The sequence below is a fragment of the Rhinatrema bivittatum genome, chromosome 2 (genome assembly GCF_901001135.1).
Source record: "Rhinatrema bivittatum chromosome 2, aRhiBiv1.1, whole genome shotgun sequence".
In the NCBI taxonomy this organism is placed as follows: Eukaryota; Metazoa; Chordata; class Amphibia; order Gymnophiona; family Rhinatrematidae; genus Rhinatrema; species Rhinatrema bivittatum.
The window spans coordinates 353,179,343-353,195,451 of NC_042616.1; the positions used below are offsets into that span (position 1 = coordinate 353,179,343).

Consider the following 16,109-nt stretch of genomic DNA (forward strand, 5'->3'; position numbering starts at 1 on the left):
AACATATGATTTGGTTCGAGAGGTAACAGCGTTGGGGGTCGCTTGGCAATAATGATCATAACATGATGCAATTTGACTTAAATTTGACTTGATAATTGTAGGGAGAACATTAAGGAAATTTAGTGCAATAGCATTTATCTTTCAAAAGGAGGATAATGATAAAATGAGGAAAATAGGTTTCAAAAAAACAGGAGCAACTACAATGGTGAAGAGTTTACATTAAGCATGGATGTTGTTTAAAAATACCATCTTACAAGCTCAGACCAGATGTATTAACCACATTAAAAAAAGAAAAGAAGACTAAACAACTGCTGGCATGGTTAAAAGGTGAGGGAGGCTATTCTAGCCAAAAGAACATATTTCAAATAATGGAAAAGGGATCCCAATGAAGAAAACAGGAAATTGCATAAGGCAAGCATTGGCAAGTTAGTTGCAAAGCAGTGATAAGGAAGGCAAAGACAGAATTTGAAAAGAAACTTGCTGTGAAAGGAAAAAATCATAATATGGGAGCAGCAATGGATTTTTGTGTTTAATTCTGTGACACCTGCAGGCTTAAACAGGGACATAGAATGGTCTGCTTGTTATTAGCACTGCATCCATGTTTCCTTTTCTTCCTTTTTTTTTTTCTCTATTCTCTTTTCTCTCTGATGTCATTGCCCCGTCCCCAAGCTGTCATTGATCAGCCAGCATCTTTGCGCTCTTTTGTGAACCCTGCCAGTATATTAGTTGGTCCTCTGACACATTAGTACTTTTAAGCCACAACTGTAAATTTCCCAACAAACAGGTTGGTTTCTCTTTCTTTCATTTTTTCATGGTCACAATACAACGTTTTAGCTAACTTTGCAGCCTTTTTATGTTTTCAGATTCTGTCTCAAATTGACACTCATGCTTTCAGCCACGATTAGAACCTCTTCATAAGTCTGCACAGGTCAGTTTGCTTTTAGCTGTTTTCATAGCGGCTACATAGTTTCACTTTATTTCATTTTAACTTAATCTCCCCATAGCTCACCCGACTCTTTCTCTTTGCAGATCTGCATACATCATTGATAGTAGTGATCATTTTTCAGAAGTGGTAGGTGCTTTCAGCTCTTTCTACTGCTGTTTCATAGCAGTTTTACTTTATTCCATCTTAACTTTACCTCCCTGTAGCTTGCAGATTTCTTTATATTTTGTATAAACTACCTGTAGTAGTAACCATAATACATAAGTGGTAGGTGCCTTTATTATTATTTTACTCCCTAGCGCTAGATATGTTTAAGAAGAATCCCTGTTGAAGTATTATTTGATCACCAGTTCACTTTGTTATAATACCATTGGTTAATATCTTCTTCATACTCCTGCTTATTTATATATCTTTTGCAGACAATTTCTAATTATTCATTGCAATATGGTATGTACATTATGCAATTCTTCATTTGCTGTAGCCTTTTTCAGTTTGTTGTTTTTTTAAAAAATATTTCATTATTTCATTTTTAAACATTTATTTTTCTCCTTAGTATTATTTCTCCTGATGAAGCCACGGTGAAACACGGTTCCGTTTTGGGGAATAGAGGAGTCTTGATAACTACTGCAACACATTCAAATACTTGTCACTCATTACATTTTTTTAATACAATTTGAATATATCTGATTATTGACTTCTTCATATGAATCACCAGACCATTGAACAGTTAGTAACACATCCCTTACCTTTAACCCATTTGGATTTGGTGTGATTTGCATTTTTTACACATCCATAGTGGTATTTCTAAGAAACTGACATTTCTGAATGTTCCTATTTAGAAACAGTCACGATAGTTAATTTAATTGAATCAGAGTGTTGCTGTGCTATTTATATAAGTACATAAATACATAAGTTTACCATACTGGGTCAGACCAAAGGTCCATCAAACCCGGTATTCTGTTTCAAAACAGTGACCAATCTAGGTCACAAGCAGTGTTCCCTCTAAGCTTCACAGCTGCGCGCAGCTTTTACCTCCTGTGCAGAAAGACCAGAAGGGCCACGGTGGAGCTTATCCCACTGTGGCCGAAACAGAGAAGAGGCCAGTGGGGCCATGTTGGAGCTCATCCCACCATGGCCAAAGCAGCGAAGAGGCCTGTGGTCACTGAGGGATCCCATCCCAACTGTCGGCCCAATTGGACCAGGCCCGCAGCTGCCAGGGGATCACATCCTACCTGGCAGCTCAACTAATGGAGGCCCTGCGGTCACAGAGGATCATGCCCTGCCTGCCTGCTAGAGAGAACTGCTATTGTGTATGTGTGTGTGTATGTGTGTGTAATCATACGTGCTGAAAGAGAGGTAGCATGTGTGTGTGTGTGTGTGTGTGTGTAAACGTGTGCTGAGAGAGGGAGCCTGTGTGCGTGTAAATGTCTGCTGAGAGAGAGGGAGTCTGTGTGCGAGCGTGTAAGCATGTGTGCTGAGAGAATGTGTGCGTGTATGTGTATATGCATGTGTGCTTGAGAGAGAAGGAGCATCGGAGTGTGTAATTATGTGTGCCTGAGAGAGGGAGCTAATGCTTGTGTGTGTGTCTAAGCATATTTGCCTGAGAGAGGAAGAGCATGTGGGAGTTTGAAAGAGGGAGTGTTTGTGTGTGCATATGAGAGAAGAGAAAATTTGTGCACCTCCCTTCCCCTTCCCCTAATTCACAACAATCTTACGATGACCGGGAGTCATAAGTTCCCAGGTATGGAAAGTGAATGTTGTTTTTTTATTTCCTTATTGATTTAATTAATCGGGTGTTATTTGATATGTCTACTGTTTTAAAATATTTTATTGATAGGAAATTTTTAAAAATGTGTACAGGAGTTTTTAATTATTGGATGTTATTCCATTTGTCAGCTATTTTGAAATACATATTTTTAAATAGTATAGTTTTACAATTCTTATTGATTTATATTTCATGACTGTATTGTTTTGAGGAATGTAATGTTTCTGCTTTTCCATTGTTGCACTACATACAGAGTCTGGCTTTTTGCGATTTCCAGTTCAGTTTTTGCATGTTTTATGTATGTGTGTGTGTGCACGCGCGCCCCCCAGTCTACAACAATCTCAGGATAACAGATATGGAAAGGGAGGGTTTTTTAAAATCCTTATTAGTTTTAATTATTGGGTGGTGTTTGATGTTCTGCGGTGTAAAATATTTTATTGATGTTTAGGAAATTTTAAAATTATATATAGGGATGGGGGAGCCAAAGGAAGTATCTCTCCCGAGTGCCAAATACTTTAGATATGCCACAGGAGTTAGTCTGTGTGAGATCTTGTGTGGAAGCTTGTGTGCCTGTGTATGTGTGCATGCCTGTATGACAGCCTGTGTGCACTACATACAGAGTCTGGCTTTGTATATGTAGGAGCCTGTGTGCATTGTGTGTGTGTTTGTCACTATGTAAGTGAGATGGAGGGTGTGAGAGCATGGATATATACTGTATGAGAGAGGGAGTTTGAGAGAATGCACATTTTAGTGTGTGTGTGTGTGTGTGTGTGTGTGAAAGCGAAAAGATAGTTTGTGCGGCTCTACCTCCCCCACTCCATGACAATTTCAGGATGACTGGAAATCAAAAGATCCCAAGTATGGAGAGCAGGAGATTTTTTTAATCCTTATTAATTTTGTTTGGTGTAATTTGATATTTCTGTGTTTAAATATTTTATTGTATTTTTGGGAAATATAACATTTTTAAATTTTTGGATTTTATCATATGTTTTGAAATATTTAATTGGTGTTTGAGAAATACAGATTTATTCAAGTTCTTTAAATTATTGGATGTTCTGCTGTTTTGACATTTTGTTCTTTTTTATCATTATGGTTTTAATATTATCAATGAAGTTTTATATTTCATGATTTTATTGCTTGGTGTTTTGTGAGGAATGATTATATTTTTCTATTGTTGCCCTGCATGATACAATTGGGCTTCCCAGTACAGTTTTTGTTGACACAATTCTATTTTATGGACTTTCTATTTTGTATTTGGAGAGAGTTCTGTCTGTATTTTAAAGGTCCAGTTTTTGTATAACTTTAATTCTTGCTGTGAAAATGATGATACTTATCACTGACTTTTATGGCATAATGGTCCTCTCTTCCTCATTTCTATTTTAAACAGAAGTTTGCTCTTTATTAATTTCACTTGCATGCAGTAAATAGTTTTGAATGTTCTTGCAGAAAATATTTTTTCATTCACATATTTTATTATAATTGCTGTTTCCTAACGTGTAGCCAGATGGACTCAGGGCCAGTGGGTTATGCACTCCTCTGCTAGCAGATGGGAGACTGAATCAGATTTCAAAGCTGAGTCACCCTAGATATGGCCCTGCAGTGACCTCAGCTCTTCAGTATCTCTCCGTCTCCTTAGCAGATGTGGACGCTATCCCCACACTAACTCGGGGTTACCAGGATTGCAGCACTAATCCAAAGAAAGAAAGTTTTTACCTTAAAGGAAGATTGAGCCCCGCTCTCCTGCAGTGATACCTAAGGGTCCCTCCCTCAGTCAAGAATTCCTGAGGTGATTTCCGAGATCCCTCAGAGGTGTGCCTTGGTCCAGTAGCCGGTCTCCGGTGTGGACATAGCTGCTAAAGCAGCTGAAAGGCAGCGGGTGTAGAAGCCGAGCGCGACGGTAAAGGCTAGGCCCCGTTCTCTGCTTGGTGGGTCATCCACGTGGCATTCCACGGCGGCACCATCTTGCGCGCGGTTGGCTGCGCCGCCATCTTCCCCCTCTACCGTCAGTATGCATGGTGCAGGCTGACCTCTTGTGCGCCTAACGTGCGCGTATATATGTGCATAGCTACGTGCATAGCAGTGTGCATAGATGCGCGTATAACTTCGCTCAGGTGAGTCTGTGCGCGCCCGATAGACGTAACAGTTAAATGCGGAAACCACAGAGGCTATGGCCCTGGCAACAAAGAAGATCAGGCAACACTCCCTTTGCGCAGCCTGCCATATTAGAGCCGCACAGTCTGACCTGGATTCCTGCCTGTGTAAGCACTATGAGGAGGCCCAGGGAGGGCTAGATGCTCAAAAGGTTTCCAAGCCCGGCCCATCCCAGTCGGAGGACGGGTGGGCCGTGACCTTATCCGGCAGCTCCCCAGACATGAGCAATTCCGGGATGGTGTCCTCCCCAGGAGAGGGATGTTCATGAGCCCCTACCCCGGTTCCCCCTGGGACAAATATGGACCCGGCGGTCTTTTCTTGTTTGGAATTTTTTCAGAGCCTCCAAGCTTTTGTTCAGGTGCAGTCAGCCCCTGTCTTGGCCCGGGTTGAACCCCAGCTGGGGGGGTCTCACTCTCCTGGCCCTGTTCACGGGCCTCGAGACATGCCATGCCTCTCCAATAGTATCCCTGACAGGGACCCAGACACCACAGATGACAGTGGGGACTCACTGGAGGACAGGGAAATCTCTCCAGGCCTGGAACCATACAGAGCCATGCTTCGTTTCTTCGACAGAGATGAATTTCTGGCCCTAGATTTCCAGACCCTGAAGACTGTGGGCAGAACCAAAGAAGAACCCTATCCTGGTGTCCCTTCATAAGGCCTCTTGCTATTTCCCAATGCTAGAATCCATCCAGGAGCTGATTGGCCTGGAATGGGACGCCCCGGAGGTGAGCTTTAGAGGAGGACGGGTCTTGGAAGCCTTGTATCCTCTGGACCCAGTGGTCAGGAAGTGCCTGTGTTTCCCGAAAGTGGATTCCATGTTCTGTGCCATCTCAAAGCAAACAACCATCCCTGTCGAGGGAGGGGAGGCCTTGAAGGATGCTCACGACAGGCGGGTTAGAATCCATCCTTAAGCAGGCTTTCGACATGACAGCAATGACACTGCAGATCGCTCCCTGCTGTGCCCTGGTGGCTCGTTCCTGCTTGCTCCTCTCAAGAGAGGCAGATAGCTCTGGGGCGTATGCCGGAGAGGCTATTGAACCCGCTGCATCCTTCCTGGCAGATGCAAGCTCGGACCTAGTGCGTACCTCGGCCAGAGGAGTGGCCTCAGTGGTGGTGGTGGCCAGAAGACAGCTATGGTTGTGGAACTGGTCAGCGGACGCAACCTCTAAGGCGAACCTCATAAAGATGCCCTTTAAGGGATCTCTCCTATTTGGAAGTGAGTTGGAAAAGCTAGTCAGTAAGTGGGGCAAGTCTCCAGTGCCTCGCTTACTGGAAGACACAAAAAAAGAGGTCTCAGGGCCCCTCTCCCATGAGGGGTCAGGGCAGAGGCTCCCAACGCTTTCGGCCCTACAGAAACCCATCGTTCCAGTCACCTCAACCCTAGGGGAGGTCTCAGTCCTTTCGGACCTGGCAACCCAAAGGAGGAGCAGGTCCAGGTTCAGGATCGACCTGAGCTTCCCAATGAAGCTGGGTAGACCCATCCACGGGAAGAGGAGATAGGGGGTCGACTCTCCCTCTTCTACCAGCGGTGGGTCAAGATTACGTTGGACAAATGGGTACTAGATATCATGCGAGAAGGCTATGCTCTGGAATTCCGCAGCATCTCTCGGGACAAGTTCATGATATCACCTTGCCACTCCCACCTCAAGAAACTGGCAGTAGAATCCACACTGATAAGGTTCTTCAGTCTGAGGGCTATAACTCCGGTACCTACACACCAAGTAAATATGGGGCGTTATTCCATCTATTTTATCGTGCCCAAGAAAGAGGGCTCATTCTGGCCCATCCTGGATCTCAAGAGCATCAACCATTATCTGTGGATAATGCACTGCCGCAAAGTAACTCTAAGCTCCATAATAATGGCTGTGCAACCAGGAGAGTTCTTAACCTCCCCCTAGACCTCTCCGAAGCCTACCTTCACATTCCAGTCCATCAAGACCACCAGCGCTTTCCAAGCTTTGCGGTACTGGGCCGCCATTACCAGTTCATGGCGCTACCCTTCGGCCTGACAACCAGCCCCAGAACACTCTCCAAAATTATGGGGGTCGTAGCGGCAGCACTGGAGAAAGAAGGGATCCTGGAACATACCTACTTGGATGACTGGATGATCCGGGCGAAGTCATTGGAGGAGAGCCTCCAGGTGACCAGCAGGATCAGGTCCCTCCTAAAGGAGCTCAGTTGGGTCATGATCATGAACAAGAGCAGTCTCAAGCCCTCCCAATCCTTAGAGTACCTGGGGCCTGATTCAACACCAAGCAGAACAAGGTCTTCCTCCTTCCCCTGAGGAGGAGGAAACTGATGGATCACGTACACCGGTTGATGACCACAACGCACCCCAAGGTAAGGGACTATATTCATATTCTCAGTCTCATGGCATCAACACTGGAAGTAGTACCGTGAGCGAGGGCTCACATGCGGCCTCTCCAATGCTCCTTACTGTCACGCTGGAACCTATTGTCCCAAGATTGCTCAATTCGCCTCCATCTACCAACGGAGGTATGCTCTTGGCTCCAGTGGTGGCTACAGGAAGTCCACCCAAGCAAGGGCGTAATCCTATCCCCACCGAGGTGGATCGTCCTCAGACAGACATGAGCCCCTAAGGGTGGGGAGTTCACTGTCGGGAGCTGACAGCCCAGGGACAATGGACCAAGAAAGAGGAGAACTGGAACATAAACCACCTGGAAGCTCGCGTGGTCAGACTAGCATGCCTGCAGTTCAGCAACAGGCTCCAGGGGCAAGCGATTCGGGTGATGTTGGACAATGCAACAATGGTTGATTACATCAGCCGTCGGGGAGAAACCAAGAGCCATCAGGTGTCTCTGGAAATAGACCCCCTTATGGAATGGGCAGAGATAAACCTACAAGGAATCTCTGCCTTCCACATCGCAGGAAAAGACAACGTCACAGCAGACTTCCTCAGCAGGGAAAGCCTAGATCCGGGGTCGACCAAAGGCTTCCAGCATTATAGTACGTCGCTGGGGCCTCCCGGCTATGGACCTACTGGCCACATCTCACAATGTCAAAGTCCCCCGGTTCTTTAGTCACAGATGAGATCAGCACTCCCAAGGGATCGACACCCTCGTCCAGACCTGGCCAGAGGAGGACTTACTGTACGCAAGAAAGAACACCACAGAGGTCTGGTCCTCCTAGGACCCTGGATTGGCCCAGACGCCCGTGGTACACAGACATTTGAAGGCTCCTTGTAGGGAGCCCTCTGTGCCTCCCCCCACTCAAGGACCTTCTCCAGCAAGACCCGATCCTCCACAAAGATCCGGCTCGATTCTCTCTTACGGTCTGGCCCTTGAGAGGACTCACCTGAAGAAACACGGTTGCTCAACGGCCGTGATCGCCACCTTGCTCTGCATGTGGAAATTCTCAACGTCCCTGGTATGTATACAGATCTGGAGAATATTTAAGGCCTGGTGCGAGGACTGCGGGGTGCCCCTGCGAACGGCCAAGGTCCCCATGATTCTGGAATGTTTACAGGACAGCCTGAAGAAAGGATTGTCCCTCAACTCTCTCGATTCAGGTAGCAGCCGTATCCTGCTTCAGGGCCAAGGTAAACGGAAACAGTCTGTCAGCAAGTCCGGATTTGGCCCGTTTCCTAAAAGGGTTTAAACAACTCCAACCGCCCTTTAAAGTGGCCGGTTCCCCTATGGAACCTCAATCTGGTATTGGGCTTCCTAGCAGCACCTTCCTTCAGGCCGATGCACAGTCTGCCACTACGTCTATTAACCCTAAAGATGGTGTTCTTGGTGGCAATATGTTCTGCCCGTCGCATCTGGAACTACATTCACTATCCGGTTGGGAACCGTTCCTTCAATTTACTCCAGGAACAGTACAGCTTCGCACGATCCCCTCCTTCTTGCCAAAGGTGGTCTCGGAGTTTCACTTGAATCAATCCATCTCCTTGCCATCACCGGAGGGACACAAGGACATGGAAGACTCCCACATTCCTCGCCATCTAAACGTCGGCAGACTCCTAGTGCGGTACCTAGAACACTCAGAACCGGTGCGCAAGACAGATCGCTTGTTTGTTCTTCACAGCGGGAAGAAACAGGGAGAAGTGGCTTTGTGAGCTACTATAGCTCGCTGGATCAAAGAAGTAATCAAGGCAGCTTACGTAGAGGCAGGAAAGCCTTTACCCCTTCAGGTCAAGGCTCATTCTACTAGGGCCCAAGCAATATCCTGGGCAGAAGCCAAACTACTGTTGCCCGCTGACATCTGTCGAGCAGCGACGTGGTCTTCCCTACACACCTTCTCCAGGTTCTACCACCTGGACATCCATGCTCGCGAGGACGCAGCCTTTGCAAGGGCTATGCTAACTGGACTACGGGCAGCCTCTCGCCCCATCCGGGAGTAGGTTTTTTTACATCCCACTGGTCCTGAGTCCATCTGGCTACATGCTAGGAAATGGAGAAATTACTTACCTGATAATTTGTTTTCCTTAGTGTAGACACATGGACTCAGCATCCCGCCCACTGCTGCCCATGAGAAGTGCCAAAGAATCGCCCATGAGGTGAACCTCGATTCCATATACAGGTAAGTCGTTGCCCTACCCCTAGTTCAGGGCATCCACAGTATGGCTGGTTTCTTCGCTTATATTGGTTGAGTACACTGGCGGTCTCCAGTTGTTAATCAGTTTTAATCAAGTTTGTTCGTTAACCAAGGGTTTAATCAAGTTGTATCCAAATTTTAATCAAGTTATCCAATATATATGTCCATAATAGCTTTTCAAAGAGAATACTGAAGAGCTGAGGTCACTGCACGGGTATATCTTGGGTGACGTCAGCTTTGAAATCTGACTTAGTCTCCCATCTGCTAGCAGAGGAACACATGACCCACTGGTCCTGAATCCATCTGTCTACACAAAGGAAAACGAAATTATCAGGTAAGTAATTTCTCCATTAGTAGATTAGGTGATTATTTTAAGTTATGGATTTAGCCAATGTTCCCTTTAAGGACTGGGCTCTTGTGAGTTTAAAATTGATAAAATTGATAGACATTTTGCATCAAAGAAAGTAGTGCTCACTGGGTAATGTAAACAAATATTTTTACACTCAGCAATCCAATCCTTAAAGGGAACATTCATCACAAGGAGGATCCCTAGGAGTAGTTAGTTTCCATGCTTCCCAGGAATAAGAAGTATATTTCTGCAGTTCCACTTTAATAATGGTTTATAGACTTTTTCTCCTGGAACTTTCCAGACCTTTTCTAAATGCAGCTACACATCTTCTGCCAATGAATTCCAGAGCTTAATTATGCAATGAGTAAAAAATAATATTTTCTCATATTAGTTGTAAATGTATCATCTAGTAACTTCATTGTGTATCCCCTAGTCTTTGTACTCTAACATTTACTTGTTCCACCCCACTCATTATTTTATAGACCTCTATCATATCTCCTCTCAGTTTCATTTTGGATCTCATGCAAACATCACATGCACATTATTCATATAAAGTGGGAATATAACATGAATAACAGGCAAGCAAACTGTGGGAAAGTGTTTGGTTTTTTTTAAAACACAGACCATGTCCACAATAAAAGTTGCAAATCTCTTATATCAACAAAGAATTAAACCATGAGAAATAAACTATATTATGTCAAAACGGAGTCCTAGAAATAGATCCTAAAAGAGAAAGCAATAGAGCCAAGAAGCAGCCAGGTTGATATTTGGGGAATTAAGCTGGTACAGCATGTTTCCTATTTTCTTCCTTATAGTAGCTAGTGTGTTTTGATACACTGCAGGTTCTGTTCACTCAGTTTATTTCACATTTTCATTCATTGTTCCTGCTTTTTCTTTGCCACTGCTGGGTTCCATTCCAACATCTTAACTCCAGTAGAGAGACACCAGTGTGACTGCATGGATATAGCAGCATGATATTAAGAATGTTATTCATCTGCTACTTTCTAGAAATAGACTGCATTTTTTCCTTCTTTCCAAAGCAGGCGGAACTTAACTCCTTTCCAAAATTGTAGGTTGCCTACTGGCGTGAATGCCCTAACGTATGTCCTGCATTTTTGTTAGCTATTTTTAACAATATTCTCTTTAATTTTTTTTATTTGGATTGAGATTTTGCTTGTGTTTAACCCCAGAAAAGATGCAAAATAAGTTAGACTTTAAATGTGCATTCTTTCTAAACTACAGTGAATCCTAGATGGAAATAAAATTATGCTATTTATAAAATTAGGTTAGTCAAAAGGAAACAGCTCATTAAATTCAATTTTTTCTATTGCTTTTCATTGTGACAGTTATTTAGGGTTCTTTACATGAAATTTGTATAGTTTTTTTTTTTTTCTCTTGTTGGTTCCATTTTGGCAAACAGGAAAATAAATAATGCCCTTTAGCTATAGCCAAACTTGCTGCACTTTAGTGGTTCCTGTTCTCACTTTATTTTAAATGCTGCTAATGGAAAATGACAAATAATCTCTTGGTTTAATTAGTGATAATATAAACATGAAAGCCATAATTTTGAGCATGTTTTTTTTTTCTTTACGTCAATATAGCTATGGTCTCTGATGTCAAGTCAGATTGCTCAGTAGGGTGACCAATTTTTCCATGGAGCCTAACTGGTCACCCCACCAAAGACTGGAGAGGGGTATGTAATTTTCCTTGAGTTTGAAGACCTGGGTTCTAAGCACACCGCTTCCATACACGTTGTTTTGTTAAATGTTAATCTTTCAACTATCCTCGTAAACTCAGATTCTCCCAGGCACAATTTTGCTCTTTATCACAACCAAAGCTTCTCTAATACGTACATATACATACCCACTAACACACAACTGTCATCACATATTCATGCATATTCTGAAACACACTCCCAAACACCAGTGGGGTCTACTGTGCATCTCCAGCATCCAGGGACCAATGGTTTAATTTGCACCTTTCCATCCTGCCCATCTTTCTTATAGCAATGCTTAGTCATGGAAAATAATAATAAAATACACAAAATGATAATTTAGGAGCGTTTTACTTCTGGCTGTTAGGGTGAAAAACATTTTTATCTGAATTTTTCCATTTTTTTTTTCCCTGGACCTTCACATGTCACTATGGCCTCAATATATCCCACTGCCCACCTCACATGTCGAGGGGATGTATTAATATATGGGACCATGCAGCATGACGGACTGGTATGGACAGACTTTGGAGGTGTTGCATGTCCCGTCCACGCTCGACTCACACCCGGACCTGCTCACCTCACCAACTCCTCCACAGGTCCCAGGTCATCCTCCCCTGCAGCAGCAGTGAGCACAGCCAGGCCTCCCCGTCCCGCAGCGGCAGTCGCCGGGCCTTCCACCTCCAGCCAGGCCTCACGGCCTGATTACCAGGTTGCATTCTTGATACTGTTAGCGAATGGTTTACTATGTGGGGAGGGGAATCAAGAAAATTCAATAAATGTTTAACTAGGGACCCCTGAGATTTGCTTGGCTTACTAACCATAGATTAGATGTCTGTAACAAAAACCAAAGGGATTCTAATCTCAGAATCCAGTCATTCATTATTACTGTCATATTGAGTATCCAGTATTAAACAGGAAATTGTAAAAACTGTCATTTCTTGTGGTAGAATGGAGATATAGTCTTGCCAAATAAACTTCATTTGTCAGAATCTTTTCAGTCCCCTTTTTGGCAGTAAAATATTCCATATTTAACTATTTGAAAATTTGTGATTTCCAAGTTTCTTGTAATGGTGGTTTCGGTTGGGTCCATTGTATCAATATGGTGGATTTTCGATAAGTAGCATTTTCCCAAATTGTATTTGATGATCTGTAATGTCGGAAGGCAACAATTCCGGCAGTTCAAATAAACAAATTTCTGGAGTTAAACTGATATTTTTGCACCATATAGATTGTACCAGATTCTGCAAGTATCGCCAGAAGGATTGAAGCGTGGGGCATGACCAAAACAATGAAAGAAATCTGGTACCAAATGAGCGCAGTGATTTTTCTGAGACTGCTCCCATATAATAAGCCCGCTGCTGTTCATAGTATGCTTGGTGGAAAAATTTGAATTGCTTATCTCTCAGTGGCATGTTTTCCACAGCACTTGGAATCCACTTAAAACAGGAAACCATGTCTGCTTTTCTTAGCTTTGTCTTAAGTGATTTATTCCATCGGATTATCAATAAGTCCAGCTCTGTAGATGGCTGCAAACCCATTAACACTTTATAGTACTGGGAACACTTTTGACGTTTGCCCTCTGGACCCTGCAAAACTTTATAGATTTCATGAAAATGATAAAACAACATATTCTTTTTTGATTCCTTGTATACATAATGGCAAACTTGTAAATAACCATAAAAATCTTTAGTATCTAAACAATAGTGCTCCTTGAGATCTTGAAAACTCAGTACATTCCCTGGGTAAGTTTCCTGAGTAAGAAATTGTGATAGGAACTGTAAGCCATGTGCCCTCCAACGATGATAGAGATGTTGTTCCATTCCTGGAGAAAACATTTGAGATCCCCATATTGGCAAGCAAGCAGTAGATGTAGAATTCACTTGAAGATATTTACATAGGCACTGCCATGCCAGTCTAAATGGACAAATTATTGCACTGTCCAGGATATGATGTGGTAGGTATCTTGGCTCTGCATGTAGGATCGCTCCTGGTGCAAACGGGTCTAGCCACTGCTTATAATAAGCTAAATGGGAACATATTTCGGTATCCAGAATCCAGTCTCTAATATGGCGTAGCAAACTAGCCTGATTATACATACCCAAATTTGGTCAATTCAGTCCACCCTCTGTTTTTTACCTCATTAGCATAGTTAAAGGGATGTGTGATCTCTACCACCCCCCCCCCCCCCCCAAATAGGTATTGTTTTATGCCTTTATGTATCTCTAGAATATCAGCTTTCCGTAACCATATAGGTAACATATTAAAGACATAAAGCAACTTTCATGTTTCCATCATTTTTAATAAGAGAACTTTCCCTGACAAGGAGAGAGGTAGACCACGCCACGCTTGAAGATGTGGCCGATACCCATTTCAAGGGAAACTGCCCACGCCAAGAGCCTTGTAGCAATCCCGTAATATCTGATGCCTCAGATTTGTCTGTATTTATTTTTAATCCAGCAAAGTGACCAAAGATCTGTTGTAAATGAAGAACCATGGATAGAGAGTGGACTGGGTCTCACAGAAACATCAATATATCATCAGCAAAAGCTGCCACAGAAAAACAACATTGTTTATACGAGAATCCCTGGATTATTGGAGACTCAGCCAGTTTTCGTAGAAGAGGTCTAAGGACAATATATATAAAATTGGGGACAACAGACAACCTTGTCTGACTCCTCGCTTAATTTGTATTGCCTCAGAGATATCATCATTTGCTAACATGAAGATTCAGAGTGTTTGTATAGTATGGATATGGCTGTAATTATGGAATCTGTAAAACCAAACCGTTTTAACACACATAGTCCCAGGACACTCTATTGAAAGCTTTTTCGGAGTCAAACCCCACTACCAGTTGTTCAGACGGACCCCTGAGAGAGGTTTTGGTCGCCAAAATAAGCTTTATAATGTGTGTTCCTGCCCTTTACAAACCCTGCTTGATATGGTGAGATCAAACTTGGGATGACCGCTCCCAATCTCAAGGCCCAGATCCGTGCATACAATTTTAGATCGCTATTTAATTTATTATTTATTTATTTAAAGGTTTTTATATACCGATAACAGTTTGCACATTGTATCGGTTTACACTGAACATATAATAATGAGAGAGAAATTACATGGAACGATTAGATTGTATAGCATGATAAGAGAAAGTACATAACATTAAGAAGAGATTACATAACTGTTGAAATAAATATATATTTCCCTGTACGTACTAGGATCAGTCCAGACAGTGGGTTATGTCCCCCGTCCAGCAGATGGAGTCAGAGCAAACTTTGGAGGGTGCTGGCATATAAGCCGGTGCGCCCCTCCTGTATCCTCAGTATCTCTCTGACTCCAGCAGATGTGAGGAGGGGAACCTATTGTTCTTAGTGGCTTGTCACTCTTTTTCATTATTCTATCTTTTTTCTGGTGGATCAAGCTATTAGCAAAAAAAAAAAAAAAAAATTAGTAAAGGATTCAGTTTCGTTCCTTTCTGTGGCGGGCCAGCTCTGCTGGCTTCACCTTAATACTTGCCATCTGGACTGCCTCTTCTTTCCCTCTCTCCTGCTTTCTTACTACCTCGAAGGGGTACAGGGTAAGTGTGTTGGGGGAAGATTTTGTTTTTTCTTCTTGCAGCTTCCGTTTGGTGTTCTCTGGAGGTGGATGCTGGTGGGGCCAGCCTCTCCCCTCACCCTAGTCGCGGTCTCTCACCCTCTCCCCGCGGTCCCGCGACGTCACATTCCCCGGGACCGCAGGCGGCACGGACGGCTCATTCCCCTGCCGCCCTCGGGGCTGTTGGGGCTGTGCTTGAATCGAGCTTGGGTGCGGACGGCCCGCTCCTCCCGCGGCGAGATTTCTCGTGGCTGCCTCGGGTGCCTTGGGCTCGCTATGCCGCGCGTCCGTTGCTCTGCCTGTGGCGGCCCGGGACAAGCCGCATCGAAGGACGGTCTCTGCGGCAGGTGCCTCCCCGGGGGGGAGACTAGCGCCGCTCCCTCAACTGCTTCTCCGCCGCGCTCCGAGCGCCGCGGGCCTCAAGGGTTGGCCCCGCCCTCGTCTTTGGCGGGAGCGGCGGCCATCTTGGAATTGGAAACTTCTGACGCCGAGGAAACCACGGAGGATTTTTTGCCACTGGCGCCCCCGAACCTGGATCCGGGACCTCTTCCCTCCACCTCCGGGCTCTCCAGGGACCCCCTTCCCACCCCACCAGCGGGGCCGCCCGGTTTCTCGGCGGATTTTGTGGTGATCATGCACCAGGCGTACCTGCAGAGCCTGAATCCCCAGGGGGGCTCGGTCCCCGCGCCCTCCCCCGCTAAGGTTCCAAAGGTCGCAGGTGTGTCGGTTGCGGGATTGGGAGCCGGGGGAGGCACCCCCAGGGCTCCCCCGAGCACGCCCGCAGCCACCTGCCGGCCCGGGGGGGCGACCCGGCGTCGCTGGCGGACGACGAGACACTTCTAGCAGCGCACCTGGAATGCGACGACCCACGGGTTCTGCGGATCTTCCGCAAGGAGGAATTGGCGGATCTCATTCCCCACGTGCTTCAAGAATTAGACCTTGACCCCCCCGGTCGAGCCCCCGGGGCCTCCAGCGCCTTCTGTGGCCTCCGCTACTTCTAAGGGAGACCCTGTCTTAGCGGGTTTACGTCCCCTGG

General features: G+C 44.9%; 1 protein-coding gene across 8 annotated transcripts in view; it reads left to right on the forward strand.

The window, feature by feature from the left end:
* Window positions 1–16,109, forward strand: part of INVS (inversin) — a 1,037,426-nt gene that overhangs the window by 40,339 nt on the left and 980,978 nt on the right. For 4 of the 8 annotated variants that reach the window (XM_029589897.1, XM_029589894.1, XM_029589900.1 and 1 more), the window contains one exon: window positions 11,370–11,461. The exons of 1 other annotated variant lie outside the window; for it this stretch is intronic. The gene's annotated coding sequence lies outside the window, so the exon portion shown is untranslated. Of the gene's footprint in view, window positions 1–863; window positions 929–1,029; window positions 1,073–1,362; window positions 1,391–1,496; window positions 1,670–11,369; window positions 11,462–16,109 lie in introns of all 8 variants that reach the window. 3 more of the 8 variants (XM_029589895.1, XM_029589896.1, XM_029589898.1) reach the window with 3 other exon arrangements.